The following is a 27053-nucleotide window of genomic DNA, read 5'->3' on the forward strand; positions in this document are numbered from 1 at the left end:
AAAGTCTCTACGTCCCCACTGGGAGCAAATTACCTTGAATTTTGCAACAGGGTTAATGAAACGAAGGTGTTCAGCGTTAGTATTATCGTCGTTTTGCCCGTCTACGCTGTAATACTTATTATTACAAAACTTATTATTACAAGTGTGTTTCATCAGGCATGCATGCACGAACGCGTTTGTCTCGTCATCCCTGTTGCGGGAATCACGATAAAATGCAATCAATGGGTTTGTAGACACTGTGAAATATGGGTTGGTCCTGAAAGCGGGAAGCGTGCACCGGCAGCCGATATGGTGAAAGATCTGACCAAATGGAAGAAGAGTTGAGGCGACCGCTCGCAGTAAGCGGGTAATATGGGGTCGAGTCCCGGTCGTGTCACAAATAAATATGATCTCCATGCCTAATAACAGCTGACGGCAAAAACATTCGCAGTTGCGACAAAATTTCGCAATATTAGTTCATCTGCAGATCGTCACCGATGTCCTTCAGACGTGCGTACATTTCTGAAAGAACATGCATGTATGTCTGAAGGAATGGACATTTTAATAACAAGGATTACAGGATAGTTTCGCTCTACCTTCAGTTGTTTGGCAGTTCAGTTATTTCTGCATCTTCGTTATGCTCTCTGCCTCGTGATGGCTGGGTGTTGTGTGATGTCCTTAGGTTAGTTAGGTTTAAGTAGTTCTAAGTTCTAGGGGACTGATGACCATCGATGTTCCATAGTGCTCAGAGAGCCGTTATGCTCTCTCCCATGAGTAAAACCTGTGACCATTTATGCTGCCCTTCTCAGTATACTTTCAACATCTCCTGTTAGTTCTGGTCAGTTCAAGACCCACACAAGTGAGCAATTTTCTAAGACGGTTCACACGAGTCTTTTTTAAGAAATCTGCTTTCCAGACGGACTGCATTTTGCTAGTATTACACCAATGAACCAAAATCTGCCACCCGCTGTAGCTACGAGAGAGCCTTTGTGATGGTCCCGATCATAGCCCTACTAAACCTTACACCCTGGTATTTCTTTAACTCCGCCGGTTCCTACTGTGACTCATTGACACTGTAGTAATAGGATATTTCCTGCGTTTTTTGAAGTGCAAAAATTTGGTTCTTCTGAATATTTAAAGGAAGTAATCACTCCCTGCACAACTTTGAAACTCTAACAAGACTTGAGCGAATATTTTTGCCACCTTTTTTTTACCGAGTAGTTTCTGTAAAATCGTTTCAGAGAGAGTGCAGCGTGCGCACCTCGATTCTGTCATCGCTGACTGGCCGAAACCTGGAAGAAAACACCTGACTCCTCTTCCCAACGAACGAATGAACTCACCCAGCGCTTTGGACGAAAACTGTGTCACTGCGCATAGGCAACCGTCTCCTGTGCGAGCTACAGCTGCCTCCTTTTATACTGATGGGTCCACCTCTTGTGCGTAGGGGTGGCTCGGTACTTTTTATCAGGATATTTGTGAAAAACGTGCCTTCTGGAATGTTAAAAACTACTCTGTACCACGCACTGCAGAATGGTTGACAGAGTACAGCGGTAGGAGTTAGAGATGGGCAAACTCGTTCATCTTTGGGAACTAGTTCACTGCTGATCGTTCTTTTTTGGGAACCGTTAATTTTACTCGTTCACCGTTCATTTGTGCTTGGTATATGGTTCTTATGAAAAACTGAAAACTAGTAGTGTAGGTGACTGAAGGATGGAGGGCACCAAGAGGGGGCACTTGCCTCCCCCCTGGAGTATACAGTTTTTATTCATTACACACTTTAAGAAGTAATTTCTGTGATTCTGCAGAACCTCTCGTTTAGCCAACCGTAGCCTTGTGTGGCTGATCGCAGGAAAATAATATAGGGTGGCGCACAGAAAACCGGCCCCGAGTACAGACTGCTCGCCAATTACGGACGATGTGTTGCCCGTTACGAGCAGATACAACAAACAGACAAACATGTAATAATTAGGCAGTGAAGAAATAAAAAGCTAATGCAAGCAACAATTGCGAAACAATCGATGACGATGTGTAGAGAGCTGGAGAAGAGAACATGAAAATCTCATGCGATGCGCATGGGCTATAGCACATGTAGTCATGTAAACCTGTTGGTGGCTGTTTCCGAATTAATAGACCACAAGTGTCTTGTATAAAATTCTTCGTTTCGACTTCCACTATATACCTATGCTACGTCGTAAACAATAATTGTTTACACCTTATATACAGGGTGTCCCAGCTATCTTGTCCACCCAAAATATCTCTGGAACAATAACAGCTATTGGAAAACGACTTTCACCGGTATCAATGTAGGGCTGGGGCCCATGAATGTACATATTTGGAAACATGCTAAAACGAAAGCGTATGTGTTTTTTAACACAAACTTATGTTTCTTTTAAATGGACCTCCTATATTTTTTCTTCAGCAATCCATAGCATGACAAAGCACATACACAATGGCGTTGATTGCATCGCAATATTCCCATTACATCCCGAGATATTGAGACGCGAAGTTGACGCTTGAAACACCCGACATGCACTGCTAGCGCATGTCCTGAGGCTCAGGCGTGAACGCCATGCTGCCCGTAATCGCTATGTGATTGACATTTGTAATCAAACCTCCATACTTATCAAGAGCGACACTTACTTGTCAATCACATCGCGATTACGGGCAGCATGGGGTTCACGCCTGAGCCTCAGGACATGCGCTAGCAGCGCATGTCGGGTGTTTCAAGCGTCAACTTCGCGTCTCAATATCTCGGGATGTAATGGGAATATTGCGATGCAATCAACGCCATTGTGTATGTGCTTTGTCACGCTATGGATTGCTGAAGAAAAAATATAGGAGGTCCATTTAAAAAAAAACATAAGTTTGTGTTAAAAAACACATACGCTTTCGTTTTAGAATGTTTCCAAGTATGTACATTCATGGGCCCCAGCCCTACATTGATACCGGTGAAAGTCGTTTTCCAATAGCTGTTATTGTTCCAGAGATATTTTGGGTGGACAAGATAGCTGGGACACCCTGTATACTTCACGTTGTCTCTGAGTTCGAAGGGGAAGTAGAAACTTTATGGAAGCATAAAAGCCGGCCGGACTGGCCGAGCGGTTCTAGGCGCTACAGTCTGGAACCGCGCGACCGCTACGGTCGCAGGTTCGAATCCTGCCTCGGGCATGGACGTGTGTGCTGTCCTTAGGTTAGGTAGGTTTAAGTGGTTCTAAGTTCTAGGGGACTGATGACCTTAGAAGTTAAGTCCCAAAGTGCTCAGAGCCATTTGAACCATTTTTTTGGAAGCATAAAATAAAATATGGTTTTCTCATACTTGCGTCACACGCTTAGTAAAAATTAGCTTTTTTATGTTGCATTATTAAAGTTAATGCAGCAGTAATAATAATAATAATTAAGTTGGCAGTAATAAAGTTTTTGGTTTGAAAGCTCCTTCTGAACAAATGTTTTTGAGATAATAAGTACATACGATTTTATGCCAATCTATGTCTTTTCAAATGGAAAGGCACCGCTTTTCCTACTGAGCCAAAATGACCCACAAACCATTTTTTTTTCAAAGAAACCAAACTAGCTGGTAATGCAAATTGGAAACAACCAAACTTTAAAAAAATTAGAGCCTTCCTAAATGTAATGTTTTGTACATTAAAGATACATGAAAATCGTTTTATATTAATTTTCTTACACTAAAAATTAAGCAAATTATTGAAAGTTAGCTGCTAAATCTAGTCGATGAAACCAAAAAATATATGAATAACAAAAAAACTTGCCTTGTTATAAGTATGTCTTCTACTGTTCATCGAAGTGAACTGATATCCCCTTTTGCTACCGGAAAAGATGTACCTATTACATACAACGTAATTTTTATCTAATTTACGTAACTTTAAAATACTTTTTGATTACCGGTCGTGGACGCTGAATAGCCAGAACCAAGTGCGAGAACAATTTGGAACACATGTAAAATGGGCGAGCGCAGTGAACGAAACGAAGAACTGGATACTGAACTAACTAGGGGCAGTCGGAAGTGGAACTGACACAGATGGTCATGCGGAGAACGACGAGTGCGGCCGAGGGAGACCGAGACCGAGACGAGCACGCGACCGAGGCTGGAACGAGAACTGCTGAAGTGACCGCCGCGACCGAAGTAAACTAATGAACTATGATCCGATCGTTCCTCGTTCGCGGGAACTATAAGTAGTCCGCCGCGACCGAAGTGAACTATGAACCGATCGTTCCTTGGAATTCGTTCCTCGGTCCTTTCGTTCCTCTTGGTGAACCGTTCCTTTCGCGAACTACCCATCTCTATTAGGAGCAGTGCGAGTGATAGCATTTGACCCTCATCTGGTTGAAGCTCGCTGCTAAAGACATCGCACCAGCCGCCACGCGGTCACCCGCCACTCGTCTTAATCTCGCCGCCTTCCCAGGCCGCTACTGTTTCGGAAGGAGGCCCCCGGCTGGAGGAGCGACCTCGGCTGCGGTCGGCGAGGTGCGGCGCGGCCTCCCGTTCGAACCCCTGCGCTCGGGTGCGCGCCGGTAATTGGCCATAAAGCGGCTGAGCCCGAGGCGAGCTTCAGAAGAATGGCGCCGCCAGAGTTACGACGGGTGCTTAACATAAATTTCACGCCACTCACGGGACGGACGGCAGCCTCCAGCCTTCCAGAGGCCGCTGGACATTCCTCACTTCCAGCCTCTCGAACGCTCAGGAGCGCCACCTGGGCCACTAGCTGGCACCTGATGTCGGCTCCAAACGAGCTGACTTAAGAGACTCATTGGAGCGTTACAACCGAATTTCCTGAGACAAAGAATTGCAGTTGAAGTTTAGATCAGTTCGACAAGTTAATACGGGATTTATAATTCGGTTCCGCACTAACAAGGGGACCACGCCTACTCGTCATTAGCGATTTCGTCCATATTTACGCTGTAGGCGGGGATTGGCTAGAAATGAAAGTGACGGAAGTGGCAGCTGCAGTTGGCCAAGCATTTAGAATAAGTGCCATATTTGGTGCGGGTCTGATGAAGCAAGAGCCATATACGATTGTGTTACCTTAGTTTTCTGATAGCGACTAGTGCAGTGGACTGGGTACAGAGCGGTGTACGGTAGGACCATGTATCTAGTCACTTTCTGAAAATATTTTTTTTTTCGGGTTTTACTTTACACTGCAAATGAACGGTCATTATCCTCAAAATATTGTATTTATTGTTATTTTCGTGAAAGGCTTGAAAGTGAAAATAAAAGGAAATTAGAAGAAATTTCCACGAAGCGATTGCAAGACGTACACGAGGACATCATATACAAAATAAGATATTTTTATTGTTTCACAGTTTATGAAATACACTTCCTGGGGTGATGTTGATCATAAAAGCAAGGAAAGCAATAATTTTATCGGCGTCTTACACACGTTATAGACGCCGCATTTTTATGTTACCTGCTTGTCTTGGAGTTTCTGTAGGAAAACGGACTTGGTTTACATTCATAGAAGCTTGTCCCTCATCGCACAGAATGGCAGCAAGACACAAATAACGCATCATGTCAACAAACATTGCCGATGATAGCTGGTGAAGTACGGTGGAATGTACACTACTGGCCATTAAAATTGCTACACCAAGAAGAAATATATTATACCAGAACTGACAAGTGATTACATTTTCACGCATTTGGGTGCATTGATCCTGAGAAAGGTTACCGGGTTCGATTCTCGCCGGGGTCAGGGATTTTCTCTGCCTCGTGATGACTGGGTGTTGTGTGATGTCCTTAGGTTAGTTAGGTTTAAGTAGTTCTAAGTTCTAGGGGACTGATGACCGTAGATGTTAAGTCCTATAGTGCTCAGAGCCATCTGACCCTCATGAATCGAAAACATGACTGCGTCGTTTCATGATTCGAGGGTCAGCAACTGATAAAAAAAATGGGGCCCCCCAAGGTCGCGATGGCGGCGTCACTGTCCCGCCGAGATAATTTGTCCTTTAAGGACAATTATCTGAGCAAGCACCCACGCCAGCAAAAGGTTGCCCAACACGTGCTGTTCGATAACGTAATGTAAAACGGACTCGGAACAGAAAGAAAGGATGTGTCATGCTGATATGATCAACTGTATAATCTAGGGATAAGATTCCAAATTAGAATGTAAAATTTGAAAAATTTTATATGGCAAGGTATCAGAATATTAATTTTTCAGCAGCTTGACCACCCTAAATAACTGTTGGTCTGGATGCAAATTACAAAATGTTTCAAGCAAATGTTCTTTAGCCGTCTATGTAATTAAAACGTTGGGTTCCAATGAATGGTACACTGTGATACATTTTTGTATAGGTCTTTAGGACAGGAAATGAATTACCGAATAAAAAATGCTGGGTGCCATTTAAAAAAGTCATACCACTGTTCATATCTTTGAAAAAAATCTACAACGAAAGCAATCACGCTGATTGATGATTGATGTCCCCCTGACGGCTAAAGAACATTTGCTTGAAACATTTTGTAATTTGCATCCGGACCAACAGTTATTTAGGGTGGTCAAGATAAATGGGACAGGCTGTATATATAATCACAAAAAAGCTGCTGAAAAATTAATATTCTGATACCTTGCCATATAAAATTTTTCAAATTTTACATTCTAATTTGGAATCTTATCCCTAGATTATACAGTTGATCATATCAGCATGACACATCCTTTCTTTCTGTTCCGAGTCCGTTTTACATTACGTTATCGAACAGCACGTGTTGGGCAACCTTTTGCTGGCGTGGGTGCTTGCTCAGATAATTGTCCTTAAAGGACAAATTATCTCGGCGGGACAGTGACGCCGCCATCGCGACCTTGGGGGGCCCCATTTTTTTTATCAGTTGCTGACCCTCATGAATCGAAAACATGACTGCGTCGTTTCATGATTCGAGGGTCAGAACAACCACCTCTGACCGTAATAACGATCTTGATACGCCTGGGCATTGAGTCAAATGGATGGCGTGTACAGATACAGCTCCCCATGCAGCTTGAACGAGATACCACAGTTCATCAAGAGTAGTGACTGGCGTATTGTGACGAGCCAGTTCCTCGGCCGCCATTGACCAGACGTTTTCAATTGGTCAGAGGTTAGCGTCTGCACAAAACACCAATTTTTCAGGAATTCTGACTCCCAGGAGAGTACTTCAAATTCCGTGGTCCTACGTTCTCATCGGAGGCCAGCGTATTTCATTCTGTCACCCTTCACCTGATTTACTTCAGACTCTGCGGACCATGAATTCAGCGTGAAGTTGCTATAGTCATGAACACGCATATTTTGGCCTCTGTTGAGCGCTCCACTGTAGCTTTGCGTGGCTTTCTCGCATGTTCCAATGAAAACGGGGCGACGGACCTTTATCAACAGGCGTAGAAATCCTCCATCTGCTTCCCGGTACACCAGAATGGGGTCAAGCACCCCCTCACTGTCACTCATCTTAAGGCAGCTGGAGGTCGCGCCCCCTTACCGCTTTCTCAGAGCTTGAGCCACCCTAAGCTGCCTATTCTCGCTTCCCTTCGCCGCTCCCCAGCCGGCCATGGTCAATTCTGAATACTTCCCTGGGATAAACTAGCCTCCAGTAAATCGACGTGTTTCCACAAAGTTTTCATGTCGTGTGAATTACTTTAAAACCATCACCCAACATTGATTATTCCAATACCTCCATAGTATACCATCTACAAGATGCATTGTGCCTTGTCAGTCATTTTTGTTCAGCCCTACTGTTCGCTCAACGTTAGTTAGGTGATGTTTAATGACTTCATGTAAGGGGTATAGTTCTTGCCATCTTCCAACTTTTAACCTAAGATTATAGCTCTTAATGAGTAGATTGTGACAGCATTTTATACATTTAAATTCGGTCAATAATTACGGGAAATGTTGGAGATCAAATTCTGGTTGCGCCTGGAAGCTGTTAGGTAGGCAAATAGCAAGTGGTTGTAGGTTCCGGTATTGCAATTTAGTTACGCAGAGTCAGTGGCAGTGCCGAGTGTCCTCGGGTATACTTGCGAACTCGTGTGCTCGCTCTCCTTTCTTACCAACAAAAAAACTCGAAAGACGAGTTTTAAGTTCAGGCGGAGACTGGCGAGTCACGTCTCCGAGCGTACGGAGACGGCGAGTTCGGAGATGACGTCATACGACCCGCTGGCAAGTCTGAAGCGTGTATGCGGAGCTCATTTCTGATCTCTGGGAGGCACTGCCCGAACAGTGGCCTTGAGTGTGACGTCAGGCGGCGCGTGGGAGTGCGTGCAGCGTGGCGCTGACCTGCGTGGCACGTGCGTGCTTGCGTGCTGCGGGCACGCACAAGGCGGGACGGTTCTGCCCCCAGACCCGCGCGGCCATTGTTTTACTCGAGCGGAGCCAGCGGCCGGGGGCGATTCCGACAGACCCACGGCAGTGGTCTCCAATGCTGGATTAGCGGTTTATGAGTTGGTCACCGCTCCTGCAACCTGCGTAGTTGCAACAGTACACACCGCAAGCAGGAAGCTACGTATTTCTCTGCACTGTTCTGAAATCATACGTCACTTTCTCTGAAAAAAAAAGACGATCACGTGGCATTATCAGCAGCGAATCTCGTGTGGAGTTGTTCAGCAGCTTGTTGCTTGTTTTCCACTGTGACACCACTGCAGCGACTCCAGCAAGAATGAAGATGAGATGAAATAACACAAGCACCCAGTCCCCGAAGGAAGAAAATCTCTGACCTCCTCGAGAATCGAACCTGGGACCCCTCCATCCAGAGAAGCGACGCTAAACCGTTAGACCACGAACAGAGGACACTTTATATGTGATTTTAATTGTATGGGCATTATTCCATGTTCTAGGGGATGCTCTGAAACGTCCCTTCTGGTCTGTTTTCTCGGACTCACACTGAAGTTCCACTCACAGCTGCAGCCAGACTTCACGCATTCTTAACGCTGTGCGGCGCGCGAGGTTTCACACGATGTACTGCTTGGTAAACTTCCTCCAGCACGTGTTCCGTTGGACCAGGAATATTTTGCTAAGACCGTGTAACTGAGACGTTATTTTATTTTATTTTGAACTACTAGTTTCGGCATTCCGGTATGCTATCTTCAGGCCCCATATGCAGCTCTCAAAAATAAACGATATTGTCATACAGTGCCATATACTCCTGGAAGTCTTGAATTCAAAACTGTAAGCCAAGTGCTTCATTCGAAACTTGATTCCTGGATTTTTTAGATATTTTATTTTACTGTTACATTTCTTATACTAGCCTATGCAAGTTGTATGTTTTACCTAGTCAGGCTAGTGGCTGTATTATATTAGTATTTTTACTTTTTCTGGTATTTTAAGTATGAATCCAATTTCACATCAGTTGCGTTTTATTGTCAGACGCTCGTTTTGCTATGGGAAGTCATTTTAAGAAATTTTTAACTAATGACTCTGCATGCCGCAATTTAATCATCACATTGGCGACACTGGTTTAATGTGCGCTCTAGCTAAAGTGCCCTCTTACTGGCATTAGTCTCTTGTATAGATACCAGACGCACTCTGAATATTACTATCACGTACCATGTACTCACATGTTCAACGTGACAATGATTTACATCAGAATATTTTTATCGTACGTATGGCTGCTATACGTGGTTATAAACGTTTTATAATTTTATATTTTATGTATCACTAAGACGTTAGATTTAAACTTATTGAACCTGTTGCTTACACAATACTCATCTTTGTAACGGATCTGACGATGGCAGTATACCGAAACCGGTAATAAAGTGTAAGAAATATGTGTGATCAAGACGGACTTGTGAAAATAAATTTAAATGTGTTCGTTGGACCTGGATTCAAACTTGATATTTTCCGCTTCGCGAGCAAGTTCTCTACCTACTGAGCCATCCACCAACGACTCAAGACCCTCATTGCTGTACTTCCGTCACTACCTCACCCCCTGCCAAGTTTTACAGTACTATTTCTGCTGTATACCTTGCTGGCTGGCTCTCCTGGGAGAATCGATATTGCAGAGACATGACTTGACCACAGCCTGGGGGCTTGTGGCGTGAAGTTTAGATGGTAGAAGATGAGGTACCGGCGGAAGAAGAGTTGTGAGGGCCGATCGGAAGTCGTATTTGGATGGCACAGAACGTTTTCCTGTAAAAATGCGAAGGTCCTTGGTTCGAGAGCTGGTCTGGCACACAGTTATAATCTGCCAGGAAATTTCAAATAAACGCCCACTCTACTGCTGAGTGAGAATTCATCCAGGGCTCAGAATATTATTGCAACCATCAAAACCACCACCACAGCCATTACTACTCATATTACTACTGCTACTGCTACCACCAGCATTATTACTAGTACTACTGTCACTGGCACCATGTAAAATGAGACCATTGTGTCGCTACTACCACAATGATGATTTTTCGATGTAAAGAGAATTAAACGCTGAATAACACCGCGTACAAAAAACCACAGCGCGCGTTGCGATACGTTCAACATACCGACTCAGCTTCGTTAGAAGCTACTGCACAGTAGACGACGCGAGGAAAGAACCGTATGTGTTAAGGAGTCAATACTTGGATACAAAGTACCACTAGTACTTTTTATGCATGGACACACAACCACAACAAATTGCTAGAAAGAAATCACTTTCCGTGAAGTTTAATTTTATTTCATGTAAACACTGTATATTATTAGCGAAATCTTTTTTTGTCTTTTGCTGAATCTGTAGCAGAATTGCTGCTTGTTACACGGGTATCTTGTTCACAAATAAGAACAACGGACAAAAAAGTAGCCTCCACCAGAAGGCACCACAATAATCTACATCTACACCTGCATGAATACTCTGCAATTCATAGATAAGCGGATGGCAGAGCGCATACTGAACTCTTCCTCTACCGTTCCACTCTCGAACAGCCCGCGGGGAAATCGACCACTTAAATCTTTTCGTGAGAGTTTTACCTTCTCTACTAGTAGAAGCCGACCTCGGGGAAGATCAGTTTGGATTCCGTAGAAATACTGGGACACGTGAGGCAATACTGACCTTACGACTTATCTTAGAAGAAAGATTAAGGAAAGGCAAACCTACGTTTCTAGCATTTGTAGACTTAGAGAAAGCTTTTGACAATGTTGACTGGAATACTCTCTTTCAAATTCTAAAGGTGGCAGGGGTAAAATACAGGGAGCGAAAGGCTATTTACAATTTGTACAGAAACCAGATGGCAGTTATAAGAGTCGAGGGACATGAAAGGGAAGCAGTGGTTGGGAAGGGAGTAAGACAGGGTTGTAGCCTCTCCCCGATGTTATTCAATCTGTATATTGAGCAAGCAGTAAAGGAAACAAAAGAAAAATTTGGAGTAGGTATTAAAATCCATGGAGAAGAAATAAAAACTTTGAGGTTCGCCGATGACATTGTAATTCTGTCAGAGACAGCAAAGGACTTGGAAGAGCAGTTGAATGGAATGGATGGTGTCTTGAAGGGAGGATATAAGATGAACATCAACAAAAGCAAAACGAGGATAATGGAATGTAGTCGAATTAAGTCGGGTGATGTTGAGGGTATTAGAGTAGGAAATGAGACACTTAAAGTAGTAAAGGAGTTTTGCTATTTGGGGAGCAAAATAACTGATGATGGTCGAAGTAGAGAGGATATAAAATGTAGACTGGCAATGGCAAGGAAAGCGTTTCTGAAGAAGAGAAATTTGTTAACATCGAGTATAGATTTAAGTGTCAGGAAGTCTTTTCTGAAAGTATTTGTATGGAGTGTAGCCATGTATGGAAGTGAAACATGGACGATAAATAGTTTGGACAAGAAGAGAATAGAAGCTTTCGAAATGTGGTGCTACAGAAGAATGCTGAAGATTAGATGGGTAGATCACATAACCAATGCGGAGGTACTGAATAGGATTGGGGAGAAGAGGAGTTTGTGGCACAACTTCACCAGAAGAAGGGATCGGTTGGTAGGACATGTTCTGAGGCATCAAGGGATCACCAATTTAGTATTGGAGGGCAGCGTGGAGGGTAAAAATCGTAGGGGGAGACCAAGAGATGAATACACTAAGCAGATTCAGAAGGATGTAGGTTGCAGTAGGTACTGGGAGATGAAGAAGCTTGCACAGGATAGAGTAGCATGGAGAGCTGCATCAAACCAGTGTCAGGACTGAAGACCACAACAACAACAACAACATTTTATTATGATGATCATTTCTCCCATTGTAGGCGGGCCCCAACAAAATATTTTCCCATTGGGAGGGAGGACAAAGTTAGTGATTGAAATGTCGTTAAAAGGTCTCGCCGCAACGAGGTGTCTTTTTTTTTTTTTTTTTTTGGTAAGGATAAGGATCCCAAACAGCTCAGCAGTACTCTAACGGCGGACGAACAAGCGTAGTATAAGCGGTCTCTCCAGTAGATCTTCTAAATGTTCTGCAAATAAAACGCAGTATTTGGTTTGCCTTCCCTACGACAACATCCATGTTATCGTTCCAAATTACGTTGTTTGTAATTGTAATTCCTAGATATTCAGTGCAATTGGCAACCCTTACATTTGTGTAATGTATTGTGTAACCGAAATGTAGAGGATTTCCGTTTAAAGTGCTCAAATCTGTATGAATTCCTAAGGGACCAAACCGCTTAGTTCATTGATCCGTACACTTACACACTACTTCAACTAACCTATGCTAAGAACAACACACACACCCATGCCCGAGGGACGACTCTAACCTCCGGCGGAAGGGGCCGCGCGGCGATTTCCGTTTGGAATTCATGTGAATGTCCTCACACTTTTCGTTATTTAGAGTAAAAACAAATGGTTCAGATGGCTCTGAGCAGTGTGGGACTTAACATATGAGGTCATCAGTCCCCTAGAACTTACAAGGGAACCTCCCCATCGCACCCCCCTCAGATTTAGTTATAATTTGGCACAGTGGATAGGCCTTGAAAAACTGAACACAGATCAATCGAGAAAACAGGAAGAAGTTGTGTGGAACTATGAAAAAAATTAGTAAAATATGCAAACTGAGTAGTCCAGGCAACATCAAGGACAATGCAAGCTTAGGAGCGCCGTGGTCCCGTGGTTAGCGTGAGTAGCTGCGGAACGAGCGGTCCTCGGTTCATGTCTTCCCTTGAGTGAAAAGTTTAATTTTTTATTTTCAGTTTATGTGACAAATTCTTATGTTTTCATCACTTTTTTGGGAGTGATTATCACATCCACAAGAAAGCCTAAATCCGGCAATGTAGAAGAATCTTTTTACCCATTCGCTAAGTGTACAAGTTAGGTGGGTCGACAACATTTTCCTGTCATGTGACGCACATGCCGTCACCAGTGTCGTATAGAATATATCAGATGTGTTTTCCTGTGGAGGAATCGGTTGACCTATGACCTTGCGATCAAATGTTTTCGGTTCCCATTAGAGAGGCACGTCCTTCCGTCTACTAATCGCACGGTTTTGCGGTGCGGTCGCAAAACACAGACACTAAACTTATAACAGTGAACAGAGACGTCAATGAACGAACGGACAGATCATAACTTTGCGAAAATAAAGAAAGTAAAATTTTCAGTCGAGGGAAGACTTGAACCAACGACCTCTCGTTCCGCAGCTACTCACGCTAACCACGGGACCACGGCGATCCGAAGATCACATTTTCCTTGATGTTGCCTATCTTGCACATGGACTACTACGTATGTATATTTTACTAATTTTTTTTCATAGTTCCACACAACTTCTTCCTGTTTTCTCGATTGATCTGTGTTCAGTTCTTCAAGGCCTATCCACTGTGCCAACTTATAACTAAATCTGAGGGGGGGGGGGGGGTGCGATGGGGAGGTTCCCTTGTTAGAACTACTGAAACCTAACTAACCTAAGGACGTCACACACATCAGTGCCCGAGGCAGGATTCGAACCAGCGACCGTAGTGGTCGCGCGGTTCCAGACTGAAGCGCCTAGAACCGCACAGCCACACCGGCCGGCTATTTAGAGTCAATTGCGACTTTTCGCACCACACAGATATCTTGTCTAAATAATTTTGAAGTTGGTTTTGATCTTATGACGTCTTTACTATACGTTAAATGATGGCGTCATCTGTAAACACTTTTCGCACCACACAGATATCTTGTCTAAATAATTTTGCAGCTGGTTTTGATCTTATGACGTCTTTACTATACGTTAAATGATGGCGTCATCTGTAAACACTAACTACTCAGATTGTCTCCTAAATCGTTTATACAGATCAGGAACAGCAGACGGCCTATAGCCACTCCTTGGGGAACGACATATATTAGTCGTGATTCTGTTTTACTCGATGACTCTCCGACAACTACTATTAAATTTGAACTAACTGACAGGAAATCGCGAATCCAGTAGCAGAGCTGAGATGATACTCCGTAAGCACACAATTCGATTATAAGTCGATTGTGAGGAACGATCGAAAGCCTTATGGAAATCTAAAAATATGGAATGAATATCACATCGCCTCTTCAAATGCACTCATTGCTTTGTGACAGTAAAGAGCAAGTTGTGTTCCACAAGAACAGTATTTTCTGTATGAGTGCTGGGTATTTATGAACAAATCGTCTTCTTTGAGATAATTAACAACATTCAATCAGAGAACATGCTCCAGAATCCTAGTGCAAATCGACGTTAGTGATCTGTATCTCAGCACATTACTCATTTCATTTCTTTGAGTTATTGGCAGTTAACTCTCAACCCAATGTGATGCAACCTTTTGCGCATAACCAGGCGGGAAGACCCATTAATGTATCATTACATAATTGCAGAACAAACAATGGAAGCAGGTATAACCATTATAATGGAGGAAATACTTTGAGGAAGTTTGCACTGAGGAGTTTCCACATGCTCCAGTACCAGTGTTAACACCAGTAGAGCGACCCATTGCACCAGTCACCAAGGATGAGGTTGTCGAAGCATTACGGAAAATGAAAAATGGAAAGGCAACGGGGCCAGATGATCTTCCTGCGGACTTGCGCAAATCAAAACACAGGGATTCAGCTGAATGGTTTACGTATTACTTTAATAAGATCGTTGAGGAGGGAAAGACTCCAGCTGACTGGACATGTAGCACAACAGTTCCAATTTGAAAGCAGAAGGAAAGCCCAGCTGAATGTAACAACTACCGGTCAATACGCCTCCTGTCACATACCATGAAAGTATTCGAGAGCATCATCGATAGAAGGATCCGACAAAGTCTCTCCATCAATGAGTGTGTATGTAAGCGTAGGCTTCCGCCGCCGTTGTCTTCTTCAATAAAATTCTTCAGGGTATCAGACCGCATCGTCATAATTTAAAATGCGCCAACGTTTCGGCCAGCGCTGCAGCTAGCCTTCATCAGGGCCTTACGTAAGGCCCTGATGAAGGCTAGCTGCAGCGCTGGCCGAAACGTTGGCGCATTTTAAATTATGACGATGCGGTCTGATACCCTGAAGAATTTTATTGAAGAATGAGTGTGTATTCCTGAAGGGATGTGGGGTGACAGACGCTATCCGAGCAGCTCGCCTGCTTATCGAAAAGCACCGTGAGAAGTAAAAACATCTATAGTTTGCCTTTCTTGACCTCAAAGAGACCTGCGACCGAGAGTGCCACACGAGTTAATTTGGCTTGCCCTGCGAGCGCATAGTGTACCTGAAGAGCTCGTTAGGTGGGTCTGAAAGCTCTACCAGAACCCGAAGAGCCGGTTACAGTCAGCTGCCGGACTATCTGACGACTTTCCGTGGGAGTTCATCAGGGATCTGCTCTCTCACCGCTCCTATTTATCACTGTCATGGGGACCGTCACAAGAAACCCGCAGGAAACCTCACCCTGGAGGTTACTGTATGCTGATGATGCACTACTGGCCAGTGAAGATAAGAATGATCTATAACTTCAAGTCCAAGCCTCGAATGACCGCCTTGCAGATGTAGGACTACGGCTCAGTGTGCTGAAAACATATTACCTTCCCACTGATTTAAATGACTCTGTAACCATCAGAATCAATGGTGTTGACCTCGCAACAGCAAGGACTTTTAAGTACCTGGGCTCGACAATTGCTGACGATGGAAATCTCAGTGCAGAAATCTCCAACCACCTTAGCAGCACGTGGTTCAAATGGCGTTCCGTTACTGGAGTACTGAGCGACAAGAAAATTCCAAACAGGCTCAAATCAAAAGTATACCGATCGATAATCCGTCCAGTTACACTGTATGGGGCTGAATGCTGGCCTTCAGCAAAGGAAGTAGAGTAAAGACTTGCTGTTATGGAGGCGAAAATGCTTAGGTCGACATCGGGATTAACACTGCATGACCACGTTAGAAATAATGAAGGTCGCAGGCTATACGGTGTTGCACCAATAGTAGACAAAGCCACCTACGTTGGTATGGGCATGTCCTTAGAGCAGACGAGACAACACTGGCAAAGACTAGTTTCAACCTAAATGTAAACGGGAAACGGCTAGCTGGACGACCAAGGCAGTGATGGCTTGACACCCTGCATGAAGACCTCAAAGATCTCAGGCCTTCATGCTGATCAGGCACAAGATCGTAAGAAGCACGCGGGACAGACGCGAAGGAAGAAGAAGAATAGAGCTCGGCAGGAACTGTTATACAACTTCGTCTATCACGGGACTATCGAAAACTGTGCTTTGTTTCCGAGTTCTAGTATTCAATACGACAGTAAAACCAGCCTTATCTGGCGACAATTGGCGCTGCAGAAGATTTATAATTATTGTAGGTTTTAATTTGATCGGTATAACTATATTTGAGACGTGAACCAGGTTCATGTATCATCAAAATGAAAACTAGTTTAAATAGCAACTATGAAACTCTAGCCTTCGAGATACGAACACGAAACTGGCTCATGAATTTTACGTTAATCACCCTTTTTTTTCTTAAATAATTTTGTGATGGGCGATTAGTAAATACTTCAAATCTTCAACTGTGTGTGATATCTTATGGGCCTTAACTGCTAGGGTCATCAGTCCCTAAGCTTACACACTACTTTACCTGAAATATACTAAGGACGAACACACACACCCATGCCCGAGGGAGGACTCGAACCTCCGCCGGGACCAGCAGCACAGTCCATGACTGCAGCGCCTAGGACCGCCCGGCTAATCCCGCGCGGCGGTAAATAACTCACTTGTATAGTTGATAGCAGTTGTCAATTAGTTTATTCACTGTAAACTTACGTCACGTTAGAGCTCATTCTGCATACCTGCATTGCAACGATAAATTAAACACTTTAAATAATTCTGAAGATATGAATATTATCTGATGCATTCAGTAAGCTCTGACACTGAAGTAAGGTTTCATGAAAAGCAATCGGGTAAGTGAGACCTGTCTAAGAAGTGAACTCTACAGCAGATATGATGTTCATAAAATGATGACTATGCATTTTAAATTTTCTAATAGTCGGCGAGTAGGAGGGAAATCACTAGAGCGACGTTTGAATTGCGCGCGCATCTATAGAATCTAACTCGACCGATAGTCAAATACATGGAGAACGCGTAAAAATTACTCGAAATGAAATAGTATGTTGTACTCTGATCGACCACTTAACACAGATGCCAGACTAAGATTGATTGGACGACTACTAAGGAAGTGTTGCTGACCCACAAAGGATGTGGCTTAAAAAATACTCTCGTTCGCCCAACACACTAATATGGCTCGTCATTCTGGAATCCATACCACATAGGATTAATAAACAGAGAATGTCCAAAGAAGGGCAGCGCTTTTCGTTAGAGGATGATTTAGTAAGTGCGCAAGCGTCACGGAAATGCTCTGGAAATTCCAGTGGCAGACACTACAAGAGAGGCATTGTGCTACACGATAGGGTTTACAGTTAAAATTCCGAGAGCGTATGTTCCTAGAAGAGTCAACCATTGTCTTTCTCCTCCCTACTGATACTACCGAATAAGACCGGGAAGATGAAAACAGAGAGGTTCGAATTCACACGGTGGCTGGAACAGTGAAAAGGGGGGGGGGGGGGGGGGGCGGGGAAGTAACAGTGCTACACAAAGTACCCTGGACTACACACCACTGGAGTGTTCGGAGCATAACTGGAGTTTTTAAGGTATCCCTAATGCAACAGTCCAAACTGCATTTTATTTCAGTAGGTTTCGGTTATACAGTACTGGCCATTAAAACCACGAAGATGACGTGCTACAGACGCGAAATTTAACCGACAGGAAGAAGATGCTGTGATGATTAGCTTTTCAGAGCATTCACACAAGGTTGGCGCCGGTGGCGACATCTACAACGTGCTAACATGAGGAAAATTTCCAACCGATTTCTCATACACAAACAGCAGTTGACCGGCGTTGCCTGGTGAAACGTTGTTGCGATGTCTCGCGTAAGGAGGAGAAATGCGTACCATCACGTTTCCGACTTTGATAAAGGTCGGATTGTAGCCTATGGCGATTGCGGTTTACCGTATCGCGACATTGTTGCTCGCGTTTGTCGAGATCCAATGACTAAGCAGAATATGGAATCGGTGGGTTCAGGAGGGTAATACGCAACGCCGTGCTGGATCCCAATGGCCTCGTATCACTAGCAGTCGAGATGACAGGCATCTTATCTGCATGGCTGTAACGGATCGTGCAGCCACGTCTCGATCCCTGAGTCAACAGATGGGGACGTTGCAAGACAACAGCCATCAGCACGAACAGCTCGACGACGTTTGCAGCAGCATGGACTACCAGCTCGGAGACCATAGTTGCGGTTACCCTTGACGCTGCATCACAGACAGGAGCCCAGCGATGGTGTGTACTCAACGATGAACCTGGGTGCACTAATGGCAGAACGTCATTTTTTCGGATGAATCCAGGTTGTGTTTACAGCATCACGATGGTCGCATCCGTGTTTGGCGGCATCGCGTTGAACGCACATTCAAAGCGTGTATTCGTCATCGCCACACTGGCGTATCACCCGGCGTGATGGTATGGGCTGCCACTGGTTACACGTCTGGGTCACTTCCTGTTCGCATTGACGGCACTTTGCACAGAGGACGTTACATTTCAGATGTGTTACGACCAGTGGCTCTATCTTTCATTCGATTCCTGCGAAACCCTACATTTCGTCAGGATAATGCACGACCGCATGTTGCAGGTCCTGTACGGGCCTTTCTGGATACAGAAAATGTTCGACTGCTGCCCTGGCCAGCACATTCTCCAGATCTCTCACCAATTGAAAACGTCTGGTCAATGGTGGCCGAGCAACTGGCTCGTCCCAATACGCCAGTCACTGCTCTTGATGAACTGTGGAATCGTGTTGAAGCTGCATGGGTAGCTGTACCTGTACACGCCATCCAAGCTCTGTTTGACTCATTCCCCAGACGTATCAAGTCCGTTATTACGGCCAGAGGTGGCTGTTCTGGGTACTGATTTCTCAGGCTCCATTCACCCAAATTGCATGAAAATGTAGTCACATGTCAGTTCTAGTATAATATATTTGTCCAATGAATACCCGTTTATAATCTGCATTTCTTCTTGGTGTAGCAATTTTAATGGCCAGTAATGTAGTGATAGTCGTCAAGCGAGATTCCAGAGCACACCAGGCGGCGATGCCTGGAGACGCTGATGATAACGATGATGATAACGATGATCAGTGCCATGTCATAACCTCAGTCATGGCTATATCCGAAGGAATAGTAGGCAACGAAGTACGAGGGCTCAAAAATGGTTCAAATGGCTCTGAGCACTATGGGACTTAAAACATCTGTGGTCATCAGTCCCCTAGAACTCAGAACTACTTAAACCTAACTAACCTAAGGACATCACACACATCCATGCCCGAGGCAGGATTCGAACCCGCGACCGTAACAGTCGCGCGGTTCCGGACTGAGCGCCTAGAACCGCTAGACCACCGCGGCCGGCGAAGTACGAGGGGCGTTCAGTAAGTAACGCAGCGCATTTTTTTTTTTTTTTTTTTTTGTGAAACAATATTGATTTTATTTGGAATGCCAGTACACCGTATTAATCCCTGCTCTTCTGGATACAAAACTCTTATTTTTTAGCAAAGCCTAAGTTTGTAACGTTCTTTATAAAGATGTGTAATCTTCTTTATCAAAAGTGTACCGTTCTTTATAAAAGTGCACGTGTTTGTTTTTTAATGAATATGAAATGCGTAATGTTTGTGTTATTCAAATGCACTGTCTGATGTGTTGTTGAGCAGATGGTGGGCTTCATCAGTTACACTGCAATAAAAAAATTAAGCAACTTAATCTGGAAAATCAACAGATAATGAACCTAATTAAATCGATCCCTCTGAAATTTACTCGGTCTCGTGAGCACCTAGTTTTATGGCCCTGTGCAATAAACCGACAAAATACCCAGTGCAAATAGAAAATGAAATATATTTTCCTTAGCTCTAGAGCCGCAACGGATATAGTCTTGATATGTTCTCTCCATAGTACGCATACAAAATATTCAATTACAAATAATACCAGTAGATTAGCTGATAAATGAATGAGCTTGCAAATATGCAGCGAGAATACTGGATATTGGCTCAGTGCTGTGCAATGCTGCCCGCATTGAAACTGTTACAAACATTAATATTGTTCCGATTCTGACACAGTATAGTGTGGTGTCACCGCCAGACACCACACTTGCTAGGTGGTAGCTTTAAATCGGCCGCGGTCCATTAGTACATGTCGGACCCGCGTGTCGCCACTGACAGTGATCGCAGACCGAGCGCCACCACATGGCAGGTCTCGAGAGACTTACTAGCACTCGCCCCAGTTGTACGGACGACGTAGCTAGCGATGCACCCTGACGAAGCCTCGCTCATTTGCAGAGCCGATAGTTAGAATAGCCTTCAGCTAAGCCAATGGCTACGACCTAGCAAGGCGCCATTAGCATTACATAGCTTGTATCTAAAGAGTCTCACTTGTAACATCAAGAGCGGTGTACCACAAGGATGGATTAAAGTTAAGTATTCCAGGAGCTACGTACTTTTCTTTATAGCATTCATTACGTATCCTGTTTCAGACCTATCTACTAGCCCGCGTGAGTTAACGCGTGCCTTTCGGCTACTTCCAAGTGGCGTGGTTGTCTTACTACGCCACAACATATAGTTTTCTGATTATGATTGAAAAATGATTTCTTTTAAAAAATATTCATTGGATTTGCATAAACATGGCATGGAAGAGGATGAGGTACTGGTATGGCCATATGCTAAGACCGAATGCTTCAGTTTGAAAATTGTATTCAAATTAAAGTTTTTCCTTCACAAAATCTGATAAACATTTTACATTAACTTCAAAATCAGTGAACTTCTCAACTCTTTTACAATTCTTACTTACTGGCGTAATAACAAACACTTGGATTGTTACATGAGAAAGGGTCTGACATTGTTTGACAAGATAGATTCCAAAAATTAACTTCTCTGTATGTGCACTACAAAACACACAAATATTACATATAGGATATGCCTAATCAACCTATACATAAAATCTGATGGAAAATACCTCATTCATACAGTCAGGGGTCAGTATTGTAAAACTGACCGAAATCCACGTATCGCGTGGCTGCAGACTTAAAAGTGAACATACAAAATTTCATTGCCTTACTAATAAGTTGCAGTTGCATTCACTTTGTATTATAGTGTCGATTCATTACTCTTATCTAATTGCCGACCGCTGTGGCCGGGCGGTTCTAGGCGCTTCAGTCAGGAACCACGTGATCGCTACGGTCGGAGGTTCAAATCCTGCCTCTCGCATGGATGTGTGTGATTTCCTTACGTTCTAAGTTCTAGGGGACTGATGACCTCAGATGTTAAGTCCCATAGTGCTCAGAGCCATTTGAACCATTTTCATATCTGCCATGGAGAATGGTCAATACTTGTTAACGATCACTTCATTTCTTGATAATATTATAGCCTTATAGCATTACACACTTTACACTTTTATAGAAATTACTACGACCTAACATTTACTGGCTCTGTGTGAGCACAAACAATATTATTCATTTTATAAAAGGTGTATTTGCTGTGTCCTTAGATCAACAACTAATTTCTCATAGCTGGCCGCTAGCTTTAAGTCTTACACTGTTGTTGAATGTGCCGTCCCCCTTCATGCTGTTACCTCCCTTTTGCGTTTTCGTGTTATGCGTCAATGGGAAGAGGAGTGGCTGGCAGTCGGTGAAAATAAGCTGCGTCTGGTCAAGGCCACCACGCGGCCATGGCGTACGTCCTACCAGTCATGCAGGCGGGATGAGGTTCTCCACACTCGCCTCCGCATCGGCCACAGTCCCTTAACGCATGGTTTTTTACTCTGGTGGGAGGACCCCCCAATCTGCAGTGCTTGTGGCGTCCAGATTACTGTCCGCCACATTTTACTTGACTGTCTTTTATTCTCTGACCAGAGGGCGGTGGCTTCCTTGCCACCGGATTTGCCCTCTATTTTGCAAGACGACGCAACGACTGTGGTTAAGGTCTTACGGTTTTGTGCCTCGGATTTTAGGAAGAGGATTTTAATGTGCTGCTGGGTGACTAGCTCAGCCAGGTTTTAGGTAAGAGGTTCGCCAGTCACGATTTCCTACTTCTTTCACTTCGATTTCTGTTCTCTTTTCCTTGTGTTTCCTTTTTTAGTGCCTTTCTTCTCCTCTTGTTTTGCCTCTGTATGTGAGGATTGGGAACTGCGTCAGGTCTGTGTCTTTTAGCCGTTCTCCTTGTTCGCTGTCCGTCTTTGCCCCTTCACCGCATGTGTTCCTGTTTCTATGCGTTTGGGCGCTGATGACCATGCAGATTAGCGCCCGAAAACCTCAAACCACACACACACACACTACCTATAAAAGAGTGCAACGGCAACTGCTACTGCGGTCTGCGCGCTCCGACTTAACAATCGATTCTGCCACTCAGGCAACATATTTGGTTCAGTGTTGTCAAAGATGCAATCTCTTCTACGTATGATAACCGTTGCAGGTCATTTCTCACGAATTATATTACAAAATCGGGCTCCACGTACAAGTGGACGCCCCACAGGTTCAATATGTCGGCGTCACGCCACATTACTGGTAGGGCTTGTATACCCTCGCGGTACCACTCTACAGGTCGAAGGCGGAGCCAACGTTTGTCTTAATAAGCAACCTCCTCATCGTCAACGTACTGCTTCCCGTGGAATGTATCCTTCACTGGGCCAAACAGATGGAAGGAGCGAAGTCCGAAGTTGTAGAGTGGTGTAGCAACTTGCTACACGCCAGCCAGCGATGCTAACAGCTCCGAACAGGCCATGAAGGCCCAACGGTACCGACCGGCCGCCGTGTCATCCTCAGCCCACAGGCATCACTGGATGCGGATATGGAGGGGCATGTGGTCAGCACACCGCTCTCTCGGCCGTTGTCAGTTTTCGTGAGCGGAACCGCAACTTCTCAGTCAAGTAGCTCCTTAGTTTGCCCCACAAGGGCTGAGTGCACCCCGCTTGCCAACAGTGCTGGACAGACCGAATGGTTACCGAGCGAGGTGGCGCAGTGGTAGCACACTGGACTCGCATACGGGAGGACGACGGTTCAATCCTGCGTCCAGCTATCCTGATTTAGGTTTTCCGTGATTTGCCTAAATCGCTCCAGGCAGATGCTGGGATGGTTCCTTTGAAAGGGCACGGCCGACTTCCTTCCCCATCCTTCCCTAATCCGATCGATGACCTCGCTGTTTGGTCTCTTCCCCCAAACAATCCAATCCAATCCGAATGGTCACCCATCCAAGTGCTAGCCCAACCCGACAGTGCTTAACTTCGGTGATCTGACGGTAACCGGTGTTACCACTGCGACAAGTTCGTTAGCAGCGTTGGTTAACAGCTACTCCACAATACATGCAGGAGACCTCGAAACAGTGACGGAAAAAATTCGCAACGCTTAGAAGCAGCTGAGCGACATAAACGAAAGTTGATAGGCGTGCTTCTACATCTGAAAGTTGATAAGTATTAGAATTTCGTGACAGTCGCATAAGAGTGGCACTAGTAGCAAATCATGGTGCAAATCAGGTTTGCTTTAAATATACATTCTACCGGTCGTGAGCCTTAGTTACGTTTGGGATTGGAGGTTGCGAGTTGATGTTGTTGTGGTCTTCAGTCCTGAGACTCTTTGATGCAGCTCTCCATGCTACCCTATCCTGTGCAAGCATCTTCATCTCCCAGTACCTACTGCAGCCTACATCCTTCTGAATCTGCTTAGTGTCTTCATCTCTTGGTCTCCCTCTTCAATTTTTACCCTCAATGCTGCCCTCCGGTGCTAAATTGGTGATCCCTTGATGCCTCAGAACATGTCCTACCAACCGATCCCTTATTCTAGTCAAGTTGTGCCACGAACTCCTCTTCTCCCCAGTTCGATTCAGTACCTCCTCATTAGTTATGTGATCTACCCATCTAAGCTTCAGCATTCTTCTGTAGCACCACATTTCGGAATCTTCTGTTCTCTTCTTGACCAAACTATTTATCGTCCATGTTTCACTTCCATACATGGCTACAATTCATACAAATACTTTCAGAAACGACTTCCTGACACTTAAATCTATACGCGATGTTAACTAATTTCTCTTCTTCAGAAACGCTTTCCTTGCCATTGCCAGTCTACATTTTATATCCTCTCTACTTCGACCCTTATCAGTTATATTGCTCCCCAAATAGAAAAAACTCCTTTACTACTTTCAGTGTCTCATTTCCTAATGTAAGTTTGAACGAGGTCGTGTAATAGGGCTACGATAATCTGCATGTTCCTTCTGCGATACTGCTGAAAAACTTGGCAGGAATGTAGCCAATGTACTTGATTGCTGGAAGCGGTGGTTACTACAATGGAGTCGCTAGAAGAATGGGCTCCGGGCGGCCACGTAGCACTGCCGAGAGGGAAGAGTATTGTACTCGGCGTATAGCTGTGGTGCATCGTACTGCATATGCAGCAGCAATCTGAACAGCAGTTGGAACCAAAGTGACACAGCGAACTGTTACAAATCGGTTACTTCGAGGACAGCTCCTTGCCAGACGCCTTGTAGAGTGCATTTCACTACCCCGAGATCACAGCCATTTGCGACTTCAGGAGAGATACTGAATTTAATTGGTTAAAGGAGAAAATACAAAAGTGCAGTAAGTGAAGCAGGCAAAAAGGAATACAAACGTCTCAAAAATGAGATCGACAGGAAGTGCAAAATGGCTAAGCAGGGACGGCTAGAGGACAAATGTAAGGATGTAGAGGCCTATGTCACGAGGGGTAAGATAGATACTGCCTAAAGGGAAATTAAAGAGACCTTTGGAGAACAGAGAAAGACTTGTATGAATATCAAGAGCTCAGATGGAAACCCAGTTCTAAGCAAAAAAGGGAAAGCAGAAAGGTGGAAGGAGTATATAGTGGGTCTATACAGAGGAGATGTTCTTGAGGACAATATTATGGAAATGGAAGAGGAGGTAGATGAAGATGAAACGGGAGATATGATACTGCGTGAAGAGTTTGACAGAGCACTGACAGACCTGAGTGGAAACAAATCCCTGGGTGTAAACAACATTCCACTAGAACTACTGACTGCCTTAGGAGAGCCAGTCCTGACAAGACTCTACCATCTGGTGAGCAAGATATATGAGACAGGCGAAATACCCTCAGACTTCAAGAAGAACATAATAATTCCAATCCCAAAGAAAGCAGGTGTTGACAGATGTGAAAATTACCGAACTATCTGTTTAATAAGTCACAGCTGCAAAGTACTAACGCGAATTCTTTACTGACGAATGGAACAACTGGGCGAAGTCGACCTTGGGGAAGATCGGTTTGGATTCCGTAGAAATGTTGAAACACGTGAGGCAATACTGACCCTACGACTTATCTTAGAAGAAAGATTAAGGAAAGGCAAACCTATGTTTATAGCATTTGTAGACTTAGAGAAAACTTTTGATAATGTTTTCTGGAAAACTCTCTTTCAAATTCTAATGGTGGCAGTGGTAAAATACAGGGAGCGAAAGGCTATTTACAATTTGTACAGAAACCAGATAGCAGTTATAAGAGTCGAGGGACATGAAAAGGGAAGCAGTGGTTGGGAAGGGAGTGAGACAGGGTTGTAGCCTCTCCCCGATGCTATTCAATCTGTATATTGAGCAAGCGGTAAAGGAAACAAAAGAAAAGTTCGAAGTAGGTATCAAAATCCATGGAGAAGAAATACAAACTTTGAGGTTTGCTGATGACATTGTACTTAAAGTAGTAAAGGAGTTTTGCTATTTGGGGAGCAAAATAACTGATGATGGTCGACGTATAGAGGATATAAAATGTCGACTGACAATGGCAAGGAAAGCGTTTCTGAAGAAGAGAAATTTGTTAACATCGAGTATAGATTTAAGTGTCAGGAAGTCGTTTCTGAAAGTATTTGTATGGAGTGTAGCCATGTATGGAAGTGAAACATGGACGATAAATAGTTTAGACAAGGAATAGAAGCTTTAGAAATGTGGTGCTACAGAATAATTCTGAAGATTAGATGGCTAGATCACATAACTAATGAGGAGGTATTGAATAGAATTGGGGAGGAGTTTGTGGCACAACTTGACTAGAAGACGGGATCTGTTGGTAGGACATGTTCTGAGGCATCAAATGATCACCAATTTGGTACTGGAGGGCAGCGTGGAGGGTAAAAATCGTAGAGGGAGACCCAGTGATGACTACACAAAGCAGATTCAGAAGGTAGGTACTGCGAGATGAAGAAGCTTGCACAGGATAGAGTATAATGGAGAGCTGCATCAAACCAGTCTCAGGACTGAAGACCACAACAACAACAACAACCCCCAGATCACAGATATTTGGGACTCCAGTGGTGTCAAGAGAGAGGTTATTCAAGGGCAGGATGGAGGTCTGTTTGTTTCCCGATGAAAGCCGCTTCTGCTTTGATGGCAGTGATGGCCTTGGTTAGGAGGAGTCCAGTTGAGGACCTGCAGACAACCTATCTCTGTGCTGGACACACTGGACCTACATCTGGATTTATGGTCTGGGGTTGATTTCTTATAACAGCACGAACACTTTCGCTGTTACTCCACTGCAAATTAATACTTCAATCTGGTGACTGGACCTGTCGCGCTGCCATTTATAAGCAGCATTCCAGGGGGTATTTCCCAAAAGGATAACGCTCGTCGACGTACTGCTGTTGTAAGCCAGAATGCTCTACAAAGTGTCGACATGTTGCTTTG

This window comes from Schistocerca nitens, chromosome 10 (assembly GCF_023898315.1).
Source record: "Schistocerca nitens isolate TAMUIC-IGC-003100 chromosome 10, iqSchNite1.1, whole genome shotgun sequence".
Taxonomy (NCBI): Eukaryota; Metazoa; Arthropoda; class Insecta; order Orthoptera; family Acrididae; genus Schistocerca; species Schistocerca nitens.